The sequence below is a fragment of the Bos grunniens genome, chromosome 28 (assembly GCF_055505025.1).
Source record: "Bos grunniens cultivar Pamir isolate PY7600 chromosome 28, Bosgru_T2T1.0, whole genome shotgun sequence".
Classification (NCBI taxonomy): domain Eukaryota; kingdom Metazoa; phylum Chordata; class Mammalia; order Artiodactyla; family Bovidae; genus Bos; species Bos grunniens.
Window position 1 is genome coordinate 11,054,658 of NC_141192.1, and position 17,208 is coordinate 11,071,865.

General features: G+C 48.3%; 1 protein-coding gene across 4 annotated transcripts in view; it reads right to left on the bottom strand.

Annotated features, from left to right (window-relative positions):
- Positions 1-17,208, bottom strand: part of ANXA11 (annexin A11) — a 42,333-nt gene that overhangs the window by 21,626 nt on the left and 3,499 nt on the right. Inside the window, exon 2 of one of the 4 annotated variants that reach the window (XM_086381768.1) lies at positions 3,362-3,507. The exons of the other annotated variants lie outside the window; for them this stretch is intronic. The gene's annotated coding sequence lies outside the window, so the exon portion shown is untranslated. The remainder of the gene's footprint in view (positions 1-3,361; positions 3,508-17,208) is intronic. 4 annotated transcript variants of the gene reach the window in all.

The following is a 17,208-nucleotide window of genomic DNA, read 5'->3' on the forward strand; positions in this document are numbered from 1 at the left end:
TTCCTCATGCATGAGAATCACCTGGACAGCTTGCTAAAAATGCCTAGGCCTTGGCCCCAGTCATTCTGGGCACTTCAATCTGGGATGGTCCTGGGAATGTGAAATATAAACAAGCACCCTATCCCCATCTCCAGGGATTCTGACGTAATTGATTCTGCAGTCCACAATCTAGGAAACGCTTTTTTCTTTAAGGTACTTGGACACTTTCTAGTTTATTCTATCTAGTCTTTATTCCCAGCGGTAAGTAAACTCTGAGGATAAACAGCAAGATCTGAGCATCCCAGGATCCCTTGAGACCAAGCCTCAGCTTACTTGGTGAATGTTGAAAGCAAACAGCAGGTACACAGGGGGCTTCTCCGGGCCTATAAAGTGGCTTGTTCCCTAAAACTGTGTACATGTACACAAGAATACCATTACATTTCAAGGATTCCACAAGAGTAGGCACCCGGAGTCCTCAAACACAGCAATCTAGAAACACTGTATTGGGAGAAGAGGCAAAATAACCCAGAACGAGAGGTATCTCACTACCCTGACCTAGTCATCATTCCCCCACCTCAAGAGTGAGAGATGGAGACATATGTTAGGAAAAAGGATGGTGGCAGGGCCATGCATGCCTGGCACAAGGATCATGCAGTGTCCTCCCCAGAGGGGCAGGGTTGCAGCAGGCTAACACTGACAGGAGGCAGAAACCTGGAGCTCTTCCTGGTCCAGAAGTCACATGCTGTGAGACCTCCCGCCCAATGCCCAGCAGCAAACCAACAGGGCCTGGACTAGAGCGCGTGCTTTGTTGGGATGACCCCTTCCCAGTCTCGGGGCTAGAGTATTTATTTGTGTGTTAGTTCATTAATGTTAAATCTTCAATCTGTTTTTATGTAAAAACTTAAATGTAGATCTTACACCATACAGTCCAGATGATCCCTGCTGGTTTCTTTTTAAAAATCAAAGGAAGAGAAGACAAACCACAGAATGGGAGGAAACGTTTAAAAAGACACATTTGATAAAGGACTGTTATCCAAAACATAAAAACAATTCTTAAAAACTCAACAGTATGTATATCTGAAACTAACACAACATTGTAAATCAACTATACTTCAAGTTTTTTTTAAAAAGTAAGAAAACTCAATTAAAAAATGGGCAAAAGATCTGAACAGATACAATCCCCAAAAATACATAAACATGGCAAAAAAAAAAAAAAAAAACCCATACGAAAAAGAGGCTCAACATCATACAGCCTTAGGGAATTACAAATTAAAAAAACAATGAAATACTACCACACACCTATTTGGATGGCCTAAATGCAAAACACCGATGACACCGAATGCTGATGAGGGTGTGAAGCAACAGAAACTCCTTCACTGCCGCTGGAAATGCAAAATGGTACAGCCACTTTGGAAGGCACTTTGGCAGTTTCTTACAAGCTAAACGTACTCTCGGCTTACGGTCTAGCAATAGCACTCCATGCTATTCACCCAAGGGGGCTGAAAATATATGTGCACACAAAAGCCTGTACGTGGATATTCGCAGCCGCTTTCTTCATAACCGCCAAAACTTGGAAGCAACCAAAATGCCTTCAGAAGGTGAACGGATAAACGGTGGTACATCCAGACCATGGAATATTATTCAGCAGTAAAGGAAATGAGCTGTCAAGCCATGAAGAGACAAGGAGGAACCGTAAATGCATATTACTAAGAGAAAAAAAGCCAGCCTGAAATGGTTATGTCCTGCACAATTCCAACCGTACATTATTCTGAAAGAAGTAAAACTATGGAGAAGTTAAAAAATCAGTGATTACCAGGAGTTAGTGAAAGGAAGGCATGAACAGGCAGAGCACCAAGGATTTTTAAGACAGTTAAGCCATTCTGTATGGTACTAAAACAGTGGATATATTGTCAAAACCCACAGAATGTACAACACTAAGAGTGAATGCTAGCAATAAACCATGGACTTGGGGCGATAATGGTATGTCAATACAGGGTCATCAACTCTAACTCTGATATGAGATACTGATAGTGGGCGAGGTGATGCTGTGAGCCTAAAGCTGCTCTGTAAATTAAATTACATTTAGAAATTAGAAATAGGGCTTCCCTCGTGGCTCAGTGGTGAAGAATCCTATTGTTCCTCCTGCCAATGCAGAAGACATGGGTTGGGTCCCTGATCCGGGAAGATCCCACATGCGGTGGAACAACTAAACCTGAGTGCTACAGCTATTGAGCCTGTGCTCTAGAGCCCGGAAACTGCAGCCACGGAGCCACATGCCACAGCTGCTGAAGCCTGCGCGCTCTAGAGCCTGTGCTCCACACCCAAAGGAGACCACCGCGATGAGAAGCCCACGCACCGCAACCGCAGAGTAGCCTCCATTTGCCGAAGCTAGAGAAGAGTCCGGGTAGCAACAAAGACCCAGCACAGCCATAAATAAGTAAATAATTATTTAAAAAAAAATAAAACGAATATAAACCCATTGTATGGAAATTCAAACAGAACAGAAAGGCACAAAGAGAAAAGCAAAATTCACTCTCCCCTCTAATCCCCTAAGCAAAGGTCACCACTGAGCGGCTTCCAAAGTAAAATTCAATTTCACACACACACACAAAATGCCAATACATACATGTGTATATATAGTTTTTATATGTTCATATTTATAGAGAGAGATGTAGAATTTTTTAAAAACAAGAAAGAAATTTGTCTATCAACAGACTCTCGCTCCAGTTCAAAGCTAGGTTTGGGCAGGCTCTGGTGTAATTAGTCAACCACATGCCTCCCTGGCCTACTTCCTGTACCTGGCTGTTGGGAAGATGAACAGTTAGCCAGCCCTGAGCTGGTCTGAACAGCTCCTGACCACCACACACAGCCGGGAGGCAACGACCCAGAGCAGGGTGCACAAGGGGCCCAAAGCAAGACTAGTTACGGTAGTTCAGTTCAAAGAATCTCACACGGAAAAGGGCCCCAACCAGTGACCTGGAGCTAGGCCCTCACCTCCGCACACCTTGGGTGTGACCGGTGGCTTCACCTCTCAGGGCTCTTCCTAGTTGGACTTTACAACTTCTGAAGGTGACGCCTCTTCAGGTTTTCACCCCAATCCTAGACTTAGAGGCTCCCAAAATATCTATACTGGAAAGAAATTTGCAGTTTCCAACAGTTTCCAACCACCTTGGTTTTGCAGCTAAAACATGCCAGGGACCCAGCTTACTCAAGTCACACACACATGGGAGAGGGTCCAAGGCGGAACTCCACCTTCCTGAGAGAGAGCAGAGCCTCCCTGCCTTCCCGAAACAGGGCTGTGTTACAAAACCTGTGACCACTGCCACCTGGGCTGGGCTGGTTTGTTTGGTGGTCCCCATCGGTCTTGCCATTAATGACCTACTTTAAGATCTCTCTCTCCTCCAAGGGCAAAAGGAAGACAGTGCAGTAACTGCTTTGAACTGGGGTCAGCCAAGGTCACTCCTCATGGCCAGGAGGTTCCAGGAACCCTCAGGTGCCTCAGCTCACACCACAGGCCTCCACCCATACCTAGAAGGAGAAGGGGAGAGAAGCCTGGTACAGCCAAGCTCTACCGCACACATGCCCTCCAAGTTTCACTCAGATCTAGCCTGGTGCATCTCCAGCTCAGCCCAGCCAAGCAGAAACAGGGAGCATGATACAGAGCTCAGTGCTCCCTCAACTGCATTCCCCGACACCAACTTACGTCTCACGAGTGGGAATTTACCAGGTACCCACTTAAAAAAAGAGGCTAGCTGTCCAAAAACTTTGAAAACTGCTGCCTACTACATCCTCTTCCAGGAAAGTGCTCATTTTTGATAGCGGATTAAAGACTCTGAGAAGTTCTCTAACAGATGCCTGCTTAACTTTACCCCTCAATTTCCCAAACTTACTAGACAACAATAATAGTTAACATTTATCAAACACTCATTATGTACTAGGCCCTCTGTTAAGTGCTAAATATGAAACTGAACTTTACAACTCCCTAAGACATATAACACTAAGATCATGATCTCTGTATTAGAGATAAGCAAACTGAGGTGTGGAGAGATTACACAGCTTGCCCAAGGTTATGGCTAGTAAATGAAGAGCCAGGATTCAAACCCAGGCAGCCAAGCCCCAAAGTTCAGGATTTCACCCCTACAGTGCACTTCCTCAAGGGCCCACCAGCCCCAGAAACTACTATTTCAAAGACTGAAACTTTAAAAACACTGGTTGATGACACAGAACAGAATCAGGAAGCAGGACCCTAGGCTTTACTGCGATCTCAGGTATTTCACTAAAGGCAGTCTAGGGTGGTGGGAGGAACATGAACTCTGACGCCAGGTGGCCCAAGTTCAAATCCCAGCTCTGCTGCACTGGGATGTGCGGTCTTGGGCAGGTTATTTAATACTCTGGGCCTCATTTGTCCACATCTGTAAAGTGCAGATAATAACAGCTTAATATCAAATATGTTCTCATTATATCATCGTGAAAGTGAAAGTTGCTCAGTCATGTCTGACTCTTTGCGACCCCATGGACTATACAGACCCCATGGAATTCTTCAGGCCAGAATACTGGAGTGTGTAGCCGTTCTCCAGGGGGTCTTCCCAAACCAGGGATTGAACCCAGGTCTCCCGCATTGCAGGTGGATTCCTTACCAGCTGAGCCACCACGAAAGCCCAAGAATACTGGAGTAGGTAGTCTATCCCTTCTCCAGTGGATATTCCTGACTCAGGAATCGAACAGGGTTTCCTGCATTATAGGCAGATTCTTTACCAGCTGAGCTACCAGGGAAGCCCCCAAGAAGTTCTAGTCACTCAGTCATGTCCGACTCTTTGCGACTCCCTATAGTCCACAGAATTCTCCAGGCCAGAATACTGGTGTGGGTAGCCCTTCCCTCCTCCAGATCTTTCCAACCCAGGGATCTAACCCAGGTCTCCTGCATGGCAGGCGGATTCTTTACCAGCTGAGCTACCAGGAAAGCCCTATATGTCATCTAACCTCTCACTATATCAGTTTCCCTAAAACAGCAGGTTAGATTAGAGGGTCCCGGAGGACCCTAGACCACTGGATAATACTCAGGATGAGAGATGTGGGGGCAGGGAGGGCATGCGGTGGAACACAAGAGCTTGGAGAGTCAGGACAGTGTGAAGGGCAGAGGGCGGGGGGGGGGCAGCGTGGAGAGTAAAGTCTGCTGGTTCCTTCTCCACTCCAAGCCCAGCCCCTAGCAGCAGACCCTGGGTGGGGATGGCTGTATTGGATTTTCCAATCTCCCTCAGAAACCACCAACAGGAAACTGGCAATGTTTTCTTTCTATTCCTGCCTTAGGCCGAGGTGCCCAGGGGCTTGGTCCAAACTCCATGAAAAAAGCTGGGGGTGAGGGGCGTGGAGCCTCCCAGGTGATGCTAGTGCTAAGGAACCCATCTGCCAATGCAGGAGACATAAAAGAGGCAGGTTCGACCCCTGGGTCAGCAAGATCCCCTGGAGGAGGGCATGGCAACAAGGAGAATCCCATGGACAAAGGAACCTGGCAGGCTACAGTCCATAGGGCTGCAAAGAGTCGGACACGACTGAAGCGACTTAGCACACACGCATTCAGGCACACAGGGGCCAGGGGTGGAGGTGATGGAGGAGGAAGCACCTCTGAAAAGAACTTAAGAAGAAACCTGCCCCGGGAGGAGTGACTGGCAGAAGCAGAGCCTCAGTCTGCACAAAGCTTCAGCCCTACCAGTACCTAGGAGCCTGCTGCCTGTATGCCCACTCTGGGCTCGGCCCTGACAGAAACCATTTTTTCTGCTCTTAGGACCTTCCCAGACCATGTCCTGGGAACTGAGAAAGAGGGAGCGAGGCAGGAGCGGACGCCTCCACGGAAAGGCACCTGCAGGCAGACACAGCCTCGCAGGCAGACACAGCCTCGCAGGCAGCCTCTCTGCCACCCTCTGCCCAGCACAGCCCTGGCCAACCTGCATCTCTTCAGTTCATGGCAAGGGCCCCTTTTGACAGATGCCCACACTAAACAGGCTTCTGGAAGCACCAACACTTAGTCAAATGCCAACCCTGATTCAGGATTTCTGAGGAATGAAAAGTGGCCACAGAGGAAGCAGATGAATCCAGATATGGTGTCAATATCTGGCAGACATCCAGGCTGTGACAGGAGATCAGGCTGAGGTCCCTGGAGTCACCAAGGTTCTACTGACGGACATAATTTTCTGTCACAAAGGCAGTGACAGAAAATCCCCCCCACCCCCACCAACTTAAGTCCAAGGTGTGGCAAGGACCTTATTAGGAAATTCCCCCTCCCCCAAAGGGAAACGGAGGTTTGTTTCTAAGTGCCTCTGGGGCTGGGGAGGCAGGCCTGTATCTGTCAATTTCACCACTTCCGCATGCGGAAGCTGCTTGCAATTACACCGCCTGATCAGAATGGGCTCCTCAGGATCAGCTGATGATTTAACAAGCACAACTCTGAGAGTAAAGAAAGCCTCCTTGCTGTCCCCGACTTAGCTCTCAAGCCCCTCCATTTCCTGCAAAGTCCAACCCAAGAGTTGTTCCTCTAGAACCACCGGGGCCCACAGGGGTGCACCCTCCAAGCTCTGTGGAGGGTACTGTCTGCACAACAAAACCAGCAGCTCAGCTGGAAGGGAACTTGGGGAGTTCCTTCTCTGAATCCCTCCTTGGTCTTGGTGGGGAAAGGGAGGCTGGACAGCTCATGCAGGTCACGCAGCCTAAGCATCACCAACACTGGGTCTCGTAACATTCAACCCCAGGTCCTCCGCAGATTCTTGTACCACCTCCAATTACTCTCTCTTCCATCTGTGCACAACCCACACTCCCCTATCGAGCCACAAACATCACAGGACCGTCGTAAGAGACTTCTCAGCTCTGTCATGTGAACCTTACCCGTGGCCCACCAGCCCTGATGCCATCTTCTAACACTGCTGCTGGGCAACCGGGTGAAAGCACGGTCCAACGACAGCAGCTCTAACGCTTGCTGGCTGTGAGCTCAGCACGCGCCGCGACCTTGAGCCTTTCTCCTTAAAACCGGGGAAGGTACATTCATCTTACTATGCAGCCGTGAGGGTCTGATCCACTGACAGAGGCATATGAAGCTATCCACCATGGACTTATTAGCATACAGTAGGTGCTCAGTTAATCTTAACTTACTTCCTAAGAAGCAGTAGCTTGGTAGCTAGGGTCTAGGTCCTAACTTCACCATATGCTGTGTGACATTTTCAGAACAACTTAACTTCTCTGAACTTCTATCTGCAGAAATATGACCTGCCGACCTACTTTGGTGTCACTGTAAATATGACCTGCCGACCTACTTTGGTGTTACTGTGAGGACTGAATGAAGTGAGAACAGGGAAGACTTGTAAAATAGGGACCGTTTTCTGTGCTCTGTCACCAATTCAGCCTGGGTTGTACCCTTCCAAGTGGCCAAAGAGCACAGGCTCTGAAGTCTGGAGACCCTTTCCCCCCGAAAGGGTCATCAAAGATCCTGAACAGACATCCCAACTTATGTAGTGTCTGCTAGGTGTCCAGCCCACACAGCGAGGGGAGTATCTAACCAATCGTTACGGTCTCAGATGGTTCAAGACAAAGCTGGGAAGGGAAAGAAAGGAGTGCTTTTCAAAGCCCATGATCAAGGCACCATGAAGTTTCTGGATTAGGTCTGTCAAAAATATCCCCAACAAAGAGTCAGCATCCTGACCCCCAGAATCTGTGACTATGTTTCCCTAAACTACAAGGGAGTTTGCAGATGTGATCAAGGCTACAAACCCTGAGATGGGGAACATACTGTAGATTATCCAGGTGGGCCTATGAGTCCTTTCCTAGCTATGGTAAGGATGAAAAGAAAGAGATGAGAAGCTTGAGAGGGATTCCATCCTCCCAGGAAGGGTGCCAGAAGTCAAAGGATGCAGATGGTCTCTAGAAGCTGGAAAAGACAAGGAAGTAGATCCTCCTCCAGAGCTTCCAAAAGAGACATAATCCTGCCAACAAACACCAGGAGACCCGTGAGACAAAACCGTACAACAGAAGGCAGTGCTAAAATGGGGCCGTCGCAGAGGCAAACAGGAGGGCAGCACCTCAAAAATTAAACACATGACCTAGCCATTCCACTCCATAAATGCACCCCAAAGAACTGAAAGCAGGACTCAAACACATTTGTCCACCAGTGTTCCCATGTTCACAGCAGTTGTTATTCACAACAGTCAACACGTGGAAATAACCCAAATGTCCATCAACAGATGAATGGATAAACGATATGTGGTGTATACATAACAAAAGAGTATTTTGCCTTAAAAAGGAAGGGAATTCTGACACATGCTAGAATATGGGTGAATCTTGAGGTTACTATGCTGAATGAAATAAACCAGTCACAAAAGATATTCTATGATTCTACTTATGTGAGGGGCTTCCCAGGTGGCACCAGCGGTAAAGACTCCACCTGCCAATGCAGGAGACGCAAGAGACACAGGTTCAATCCCTGGGTTGGGAAGACCCCCCCGGAGAAAGAAATGGCAACCCCTCCAGTATTCTTGCCTGGGAAATCCCACGGGCAGAGGAGACGGGAGGGCTACAGACCACCGGGTCACAGAGCTGGACACAACTGAAGAGACTGAGTCCTCATGCTCAACTGAAGCGAGGTAAGCAGAGTAGTCTGATTCAGAGACAAAGAGAAGCAGTGATGCCAGGAGCTGAGGGGAGAGTGGATTGGGGGTTAATGTTTAACGGGGAGAGAGTTTGTTCGGGAAGATGAAAAGTTTTGGAGACGGACGGTGGTGATGGTTGTACAATAACGCGGTGCTGGAGATGACTCTTGAGAGTCCCTTGCACTGCAACTTTAAACCAGTCAACCCGAAAGGAAATCAACCCTGAATATTCACTGGAAGGACTATGGCTAAAGCTCCAATACTCCCGCCACCTAATGCAAAGAGCCGACTCACTGGAAAAGACTCTGATGCTGGGAAAGACTGAAGGCAGAAGGAAAAGGTCAAGACAGAGGATGAGATAGTCGGATTGCATCACCCACTCAGTGGACATGAATTGGAGCAAGATCTGGGAGACAGTGGAAGACAGAGAAGCCTGGTGTGCTGCAGTCTATGGGGTCTATGAAAGAGTCACAAAGAGTCAGACATGACTTAGTGACTGAACAACAACAACTTAAAACAACCAGACAGACAGCTAAAAATGGTTATTAAAAAAAAAAAAGGCACTGTGATATTAAGCCCCTAAATATGGATATTTTGCTACAGCAGCAATAGAAAGCAAGTTCATACAGAGACCACTACTTCTCTCCTTCCCTCCAGATCCTTCCATGGTATGCTCTTTGAAAAGGCTCCCTCTGTATAAGAGATCAGTGCACAGTTTGAACTCACTCAGCAGAAGATGCAATAAACCCCAAGACCACAAGAAAAACCATTCCACCAAGAAGGGAAGGCCCAGGTACATGCATCTCCTACGTGTCTGGGAATAAGAACTCAGTCAATAAAGCTTTGCTTGCTTGTATTATCAGTCAATAGTCACCATGGTGAGACCTGGGGCTTGTGAGGAGGTTCTGTATGGCCAGCCAGACACACCCAGCCAGCAATGCAAATGCTCCTGGGAGGGAAAATGTGGGTAGTGTGATGCTTGGGTGGGTGTTGTAGGTGAACACACCCAACCAGCCGGGACCGAGCAACTGGAATACCAGAGCTCATTCAGCCTAGAGATGACTCAGTTCATTCCTGCCCACCCCACCTTGGCTCCTATTTCACAAATGCAGAAACTGACAACCAGAGAGGGGAAGTGACAGGGCGAGGTGACACAGCAAGACCCTCCCAGGGCTAGTTCAGGACCCTTCCACTCTTGCCTCCAAGCCAGGGCCCACTGTCCAAAAGGCAGGACCGCAACCAGTTGCTGACTTTTCACAGCATCTCTAGTTGGGGAGGCAAGGTTTTATGGAGCCTGAAGCCTATATAATTTTAGGGGCCCTTTTTAAGATGCCAGAAACAGGATGCTTTTTTTTGCAAATTCTACAAAACTATATGACTTAGTAAATTCACTGCGAGGGCCTCTCCCACAGCCTTGGAGAGACCACATGCAAATGACTAGGGTGTGGGGGTTGGGAGACTTCAACTAAGGACTGTATGCCCAGCAGGCTCCTCTGTCCACGGAATTCTCCAGGCAAGGATACTGGAATGGGTAGCCATTCCCTTCTCCAGGGGATCTTCCCTACCCAGGAATGGAATCAAGGTCTCCTGTACTGCAGGCAGATTCTTTATCGTCTGAGCCACCAGGGAAGCCCTACGTTTCATTAGTTTCACAATGATTTCACCTCTGGGCTCAAAGAGGCACCCAACGCTGGGGCCAGACTCCCCTGAGAACAGGTGTTAAAAAAACAGAGCTCTGGCCTACACTAGGCTTTCCCTCTAGCTGGAGCTGCTGCTGCTGCTAAGTCGCTTCAGTCGTGTCCGACTCAGTGTTACCCCATAGACGACAGCCCACCCGGCTCCCCCGTCCCTGGGATTCTCCAGGCAACCCACACTGGAGTGGGTTGCCATTTCCTTCTCCAATGAGTGAAAGTGAAAAGTGAAAGTGAAGTCACTCAGTCACGTCTGACTCCTAGCAACCCCACAGACTGCAGCCTACAAGGCTCCTCCATCTATGGGATTTTCCAGGCGAGAGTATTGGAGAGGGGTGCCATTGCCTTCTCCTGTAGCTGATAGTCACAGGAAAACACTCACCAAGTGTTTTAAGAGCCACTCCCAGGCAGAATGGAGATTAAGGTTGAGAATCAGGAAAGGGCTCTTTGGAAGCAGAAAGGATATGTGTTTAGGAAACCTACTTCTCTCTGATGGGCCCTGGCAAACCCAAGGCTCCCCTGGGCACCTCTCCCTCATCTGTGAAATGAGTGAGCCCGCAAGGGATGCATGGTAGTCAACTTGTGCTGCCCAAGACCTGGGGCTCTTTGGAGGTTCTGTAGTTCACAAAGATTAATTTTGTTGTGGGGAGGAAAGGGGCGGGGCTGCAAAAGAGTCTCTCCAACTTAAATTTTGTTTTAAATGGAAAAAGAGGAGGCCTGGACACCAGGAGCCCACGTGGTGGCACACAGCTAGGGCTGCGGCAGCTGTTCCTTCATCCAGGGATGCCTGCCTCCGCTGCCCACTGTCCCCACAGGGCTGTCCCTGCAGGCACCTGTATTCGTAATGAAAGGCACAGATGTTCACCCAGGGCCCTGCTAGGCCCACCTCACCTTCATATGCAAGTCAGTCACAGATCCTCTCACAACAAACTGGGGGAGAGGGATGGAGGACAAGTCAAAACATCAAAAGGCAGCAGAGAGTCCCTGGGGCTTCTACAGACCTGGGGCCTGTTCAAATGCCTTTGGAAAGGCCTGGTCCCTTCAACTCTCGAAGACCTGAGAGAGTACCTATTTCAGCTCCAAATAGCGGAGCACCCCACCCTGCCTAGAAGTCCCAGAAACCTCTCCTTCAAATAGCACTTCTCAAGGGCAGCTCTTCTAATGGTGACCAAGTCCCCAGCCAGCCTTGTTCAGCTAGAAAATGAAAAGAAATCCCCACCAGAGCCTACAGATCACAGTGGAGGAGGTGATGCTCTTTTAGACCTCAGGTGGGCCTGACTGATGTGCAGGTGGAACCCTAAGACCTGCCAAGCAGACCTGGGCTGTACCACAACAAGAAAATGGAAGGTCCCTGGAGGTCTCCATGTGATGGCAAGAAAGCAGGAAATGCATGTTCATAGCTCAGTCAAGCCAATACCTCAGCATTTTCCACCTTCAGAACTTCTGCTCAGTCATCTCTCTACCTAGCCTGTCCTCCTGTGTCCTTTACTCCTCTGTCTGCCCTCCTTAAACCTAAGTCAATTCTGGCTTTTCCTTTAAGCCAGACGGAGGCCCGCTTCTTTCAGGAAACCCACACTGATCTCTCCACCCAGAACAATCACCTCTCTTTCTGGAACTTACCACCACTTGGCCTAAAATGTTTTCTACGTCCTCTAGTGTTCTAATAATACTCCCCTCTTTCCAGTACCTAAGTCGCTTTAGTCATATCTGATTCTATGCGACCCTATGGACTGTAGCCCACCAGGCTCCTCTGTCCATGGGATTCTCCAGGCAAGAATATTGGAGTGGGCTGCCATTTCCTATTTGAGGAACACATATTACTTCATCATGTATCACCTCATTAACCTTCATTAACCAACCCTCATTAACCAACGATCCTACAAGATAGGTATTATCACCTCAAGAGGACTACGGCTCAGAGATGGTTCTTGACAAGCAAGGATCACACACCTGACGTGTGCCAGGGCCAGAATTATTTTTTCTAGGCCTCCCAGCGAGAGTCGGTGCCGCGGCTGTAGGACAGGCCTCTTCTCTCCTCCTGCACCAGTTAGCACGGGCAGGGCACTGTGAGGTTCCTGACAGGACATCAGTGGGTCCTGATTATACCTCCTTCACACCCTGGTGGCACCTGTCCCAGTGACATCTTTGGTATGGAGGCTCCAGAATTCTGGGGGCAGAGAGAACTCATCTAAAACATTCTGTCTCTCCCTCCTACGACAAGGCCGGACCTTGAGTGACGTAAGAGGCGTCGAACATTCCTGACTCTGCCGGGGCACTGCCTCACCTCCGAGGTGTGGGTCATGAGGTCATCAAGCCCCAGAAGCGATCAAGGGAGCCCCAAGGCAGCACCCTACCAACCCAGACCATCCTTTCCCAAGCACTGAATAGAAAGCCCACAGAAGGTGCTGTTAAGACGTTCAACTCACCCCCACACACACCCGTGAATCAAGAATAGCTGGAGCACACGTCAATCATTAGACAAGCAGTGCCTCCAACTCTGCCCCCACCCTGCCCCCCGCAGAGGCTGGCACCTGTGGTGGCCCCACCTGGAGGAGCTCCGGGTACAGCAAGCTAGGAGAGTGGCCACGGGCCAGTGTCCAGGCCTGACCAAGAGGCTGAACGTGAGCAAGCAGGCTCAGAAAGACACCGCTGGGAAATAAAGTCAGTTTCCAGCGTGCTAGCTTTGGGATTACACAGGAATCCTACAACATCAGAGCTGGAAGGGGCCTTCAGGAGACCCTTTGACTCCACTGGCTTATTTTACTTAGGTGGGAGCCAAGGCCTGGAGAGCAAAGCCTGCCTGGGCTCTCACCATTGGCTGGGGCAGGGCAAAGACTCAACTCATGTTTCTTGACCTCCAGGCCAATGCACCCAGGCCCAAGCTGGCTCCCCTCCACTCACGCTGCTGGGTTCTACTCCACCTTCCTGGGTTGGAGAATGGACTTGGAAATGTGAAGCCTATCCTGGGAAAGACAGAATGAGAAGGTGACCCTGCTGCCTACAAATAAAGTCCCATGTCATCAAGTCACAGAGAAACTGTCCTCTGCCCAGGGAAGCCTCTGTGACACTGCTTCTCCCCAGGTTCTTGCCTACGAGTTAACAAGAGCAGAGAGCAGGCATTGGCAGCCACTTGTTTTGATCTTTCTGGGGTATCAGGAGCTGCACTGACCATCAGTCTAACTCAGCTCACGGTTCAAATGGCCTCTGTCCCCACGCTTTCCCAGAAATAAGTTACTAATGTGTCACACCTGGAGTTGAGGCAGGTCAGTCAGGAGAAGAAAGCACAGTTAAGATACTCTCTATCCCAAAGTTGGGTCTTGGAGGGACACCTGCCCCCACATCCCTAGGGCCTCTAAGGTGGTTCCACATGCAGAATGCATGGCTGCCAAATCCGACCACTGGGAATGGCCTGGAAGCAGTGATAACCCTCAGAGCATCAGCAAAGCAGGAGCCTGCTTAGTCACCAGCCCACTGGCTCAGCCGCTGCCCTCCTCTGCACTGCCTGCCGGCCTGCCACTGTCATGAGACCCCATTCTTATTTCCCAACCAGAGGAAGGCTGGCTTAGAAAATGGCAAAACCGACAAGCACAGTAGTGGTTTCAGACTGAGGACAGCAGTGGGTGGTGTTCCAGAAACTTCTGGTTGTCCCCCCTCAACCATCTGCCCATCTCACTTCCATAACAGAACACTTACCAGTAGCCTGGCACATGGCAGCCCCAAATTAGGACTATGCTTCCGAGCTTCCCTGGCAGCAAGGCAGGACTCTGTCAGGAAGTCAGCTGTCCTGGGCCAGCAGGTAAGGGAAGCCAGAGCAGCACTATGGTCCCCAGACTGGCCGCAGCAGCACAACCTGAGTGCCGTTAGAAAGGAAATTTCTCGGGCCTCACCACAGACCCCCTAAATCAGACCCTTTAGGGATGAGGCCCAGGAATCTGTGTTTTAACAAACCTTCCAGATTATTCATAAATGTGCTCAAGTTTGAGAACTAAAGCCCTGAAGAACGCCAGGAGCAACTGTGCCTAAGGAGTCTGGTGCCTGGACAACCTCACAGAACAGGCACTTATTAACTCTGGACTCCAATTTCTGGAGATAGAGGGAGAGAGAAACTCCTCTTAAATCATGGCCAAACCTGAATCCTGATGCAGGTGGGTGAAGAAGAGGAACAATGAGAAACTCAACCAAGAGGGCAGAAAGTAGGAAAGAAACAACATCCAAGTGTAATAAATAATAAACAGACAACAAGAGGCAAGAAATACAATCAAGACTACCTGGCATGCAAACAGTCTGAATTCTCTACCAAAGACAGAAATGACCAAGTTCGGTTTGTTGTTATTATCACTGCCTCCTGCCATCTCCCCTGAACCCCAGTCACGTGCTGATTACAAGAGAAACACTTTAAAGAAAAATTGAAAATTAAGGCAAAGACATATTAGGTGAGCACGGAGAAAAACCAGAAGTGGAAATATTAATATTAAAACCATGTTGAGAACTTTCCAATAACCCTGCCTCTGCAGACTGAGGGTTTTTTCCAGCCACTTCTCAGCCATTTGCCTTTATCTGGAAACACAGGACTTGGAAAACTACTCACTAGGATTTCATGGTACAACAAGGCTTAGGCCATTCTAGTTCCATGAAATAGTTTACATGACTTAAAACACAAGCACAGAAAAGATTGTAAAACTTGGGGCCCAAGCCTTAATAGCTGACATTTGGTCTTGGGACATTTTTGTGTACTATTTTGTCATATCCCTTGGGGAACAGAGAGTCTGTTTTGCTGCTGTAGATGAGGAAGGAAATATAACTGTGAGTGAGAGCCATCTACTTGGACCTATGGGATAGGGGAGGAACCAACCGCAAAGTCAGAGGTCCTCTCCTGGGTTTTGCGAACTGACCTCCTTTTATCCACCCCTCCTAAAACCTGGCTATCGTGGGGGCCACTGGGACAGACAAGAAGGGGGAGCTCACAGTCGTCATGAGTCTAAGAAGCAGGCAGAGCCTGATCACTGCCTACTCTGCATAAGCCTGAGTGGGAACTAAAGGGTGTGGCGTACCCCCTGCCTGACTGAGGCTTGCTTCCAAATTTCTGAGCCTTTTACTTACTGTCCTATAAAATGCATTTAATTACTAATTTCAGGACTACAAAGAAGGAATTCTCCCAGATTACTGACAATATATGCTCCTAAAATAGATAATATGGAATTTAAGGCCAAAGGTACAGAATAAGTAACGAATGACACAAGGTACAATCCACAAAAATGAGCTTGAAAAGCTGTATACACCAGACACGCACGCCAAATTCACAAATCCAGAGCAAATGTAAGTCGAGTTTCACTCAAAAAAAAAAGATTCAATAAGCAAGGATGCAGAGGGCACCCTCAAGATCACAGAAATATCTGATGTCTGTGTGCCACAGAGAATATGTGTCAGGAAAGTTCTTCAGGTTGATCATGTAGCTGGCCACAAAGAAAATCTTAATACAGTCCCACAAGAGATTCTGCCAAGCACCTTCCCGCAACAGAACTGTATCTGTATGCTCAGTTGCGTCAACCCATGGACTGTGGCCCGCCAGGCTACTCTGTCCATGGAATTTTCCAGGGAAGAATACTAGAGCAGGCTGCCATTTCATACAGGGAATCTTCCCGATCCAGGGATTAAACATGCATCTCTCGCATCTCCCTGCATTGGCAGCTGAGCCACCGAGGAAGCCAAGAGAACTAGCAGCCAACATTAAAATATGATCAGACTGCCCCAAAACTGCTGCAAAAATTAAAGATCCTGCCTTCTAAAAAGTCCTTGGATCAGAACTGATCTACAGAGTACTAGGAAGCAATGGAAAGATGAGCATTTCATATAAAGGCCCACTGGCTAGACTGGTACTCAGAAGAAAATGCTGAGCTCTACATAATTTTTAAATTAAAAAACTAAAAATAAATGAACCAATTTAGACATGAAAACTAGAGCAATGAAATAAGTAAAAAGTAAGAAGACATGAGTAACAGTAAAGGTTGAAATTAATGACCAAAAAAGTAGAATTTTTTAAAAAATATTTACAAATAATTTCCAAATTATATAACATATTTTATGAGATATATACCTCCAGCATATCCAATTAGAATCCTATTCTTAGTATCTAATGAAGACATTCTATATCACAAGGCCTGTAATCTGTCCTTGATTTGGAAGACTTAATATTATAAAGTGTTAACTCTTCCTTATAAAGATTCCTACCGGTGGCTCAGTGGTAAAGAATTCGCCTGCAATGCAGGAGACCCAGGTTTGATCTCTGGGTCAGGAAGATCCCCTGGAGGAGGGCATGGCAATCCACTCCAGTATTCTTGTCTGAAGAATTCCATAGACAGAGGAGCCTAGTGGGCTACAGTCCATAGGGCTGCAAAGAGTGGGACACAACCGAAGCGACTGACCACGCACAGACTATTTACTCCAACACTGTTTCAAACTATAAAAATAGTCAATAGCCTCCATACCCAGCAATAAGGGAAAGGTTGAATAAATTAATTTACATCTGTACTACAAAACAGCCAGGGACGACCTAGGGTGGGTGGGGGTGGCCTCTGCTTTTGTGGTCACAGTACAGGGCTAGGCAAACAGTGGGTACTCACTAACTATGAGTTCAACAGCAACATCCTTGTCACAAGCTTCCTAAAATAGCCATGACCTTTTAGGTGAACACAGCAAGCTCAGTCGGCTGTCACCAGCCCCCTCACAGACACATCCTTTTCCTCAAGGATGCCATCCCCAGGCTTAACCTCCACCTCCCTGTCATCAGCTCTGAGTTTCTCTTCGTCCCTCACTCACTGTCCTCCAAGCCAGTCTCTGCCCATGCTACAGGTGTAAGAGGCTCCAGGCACCTGACTTCCCTTCTCAATTTCAGGAGTCATTCCACCCCC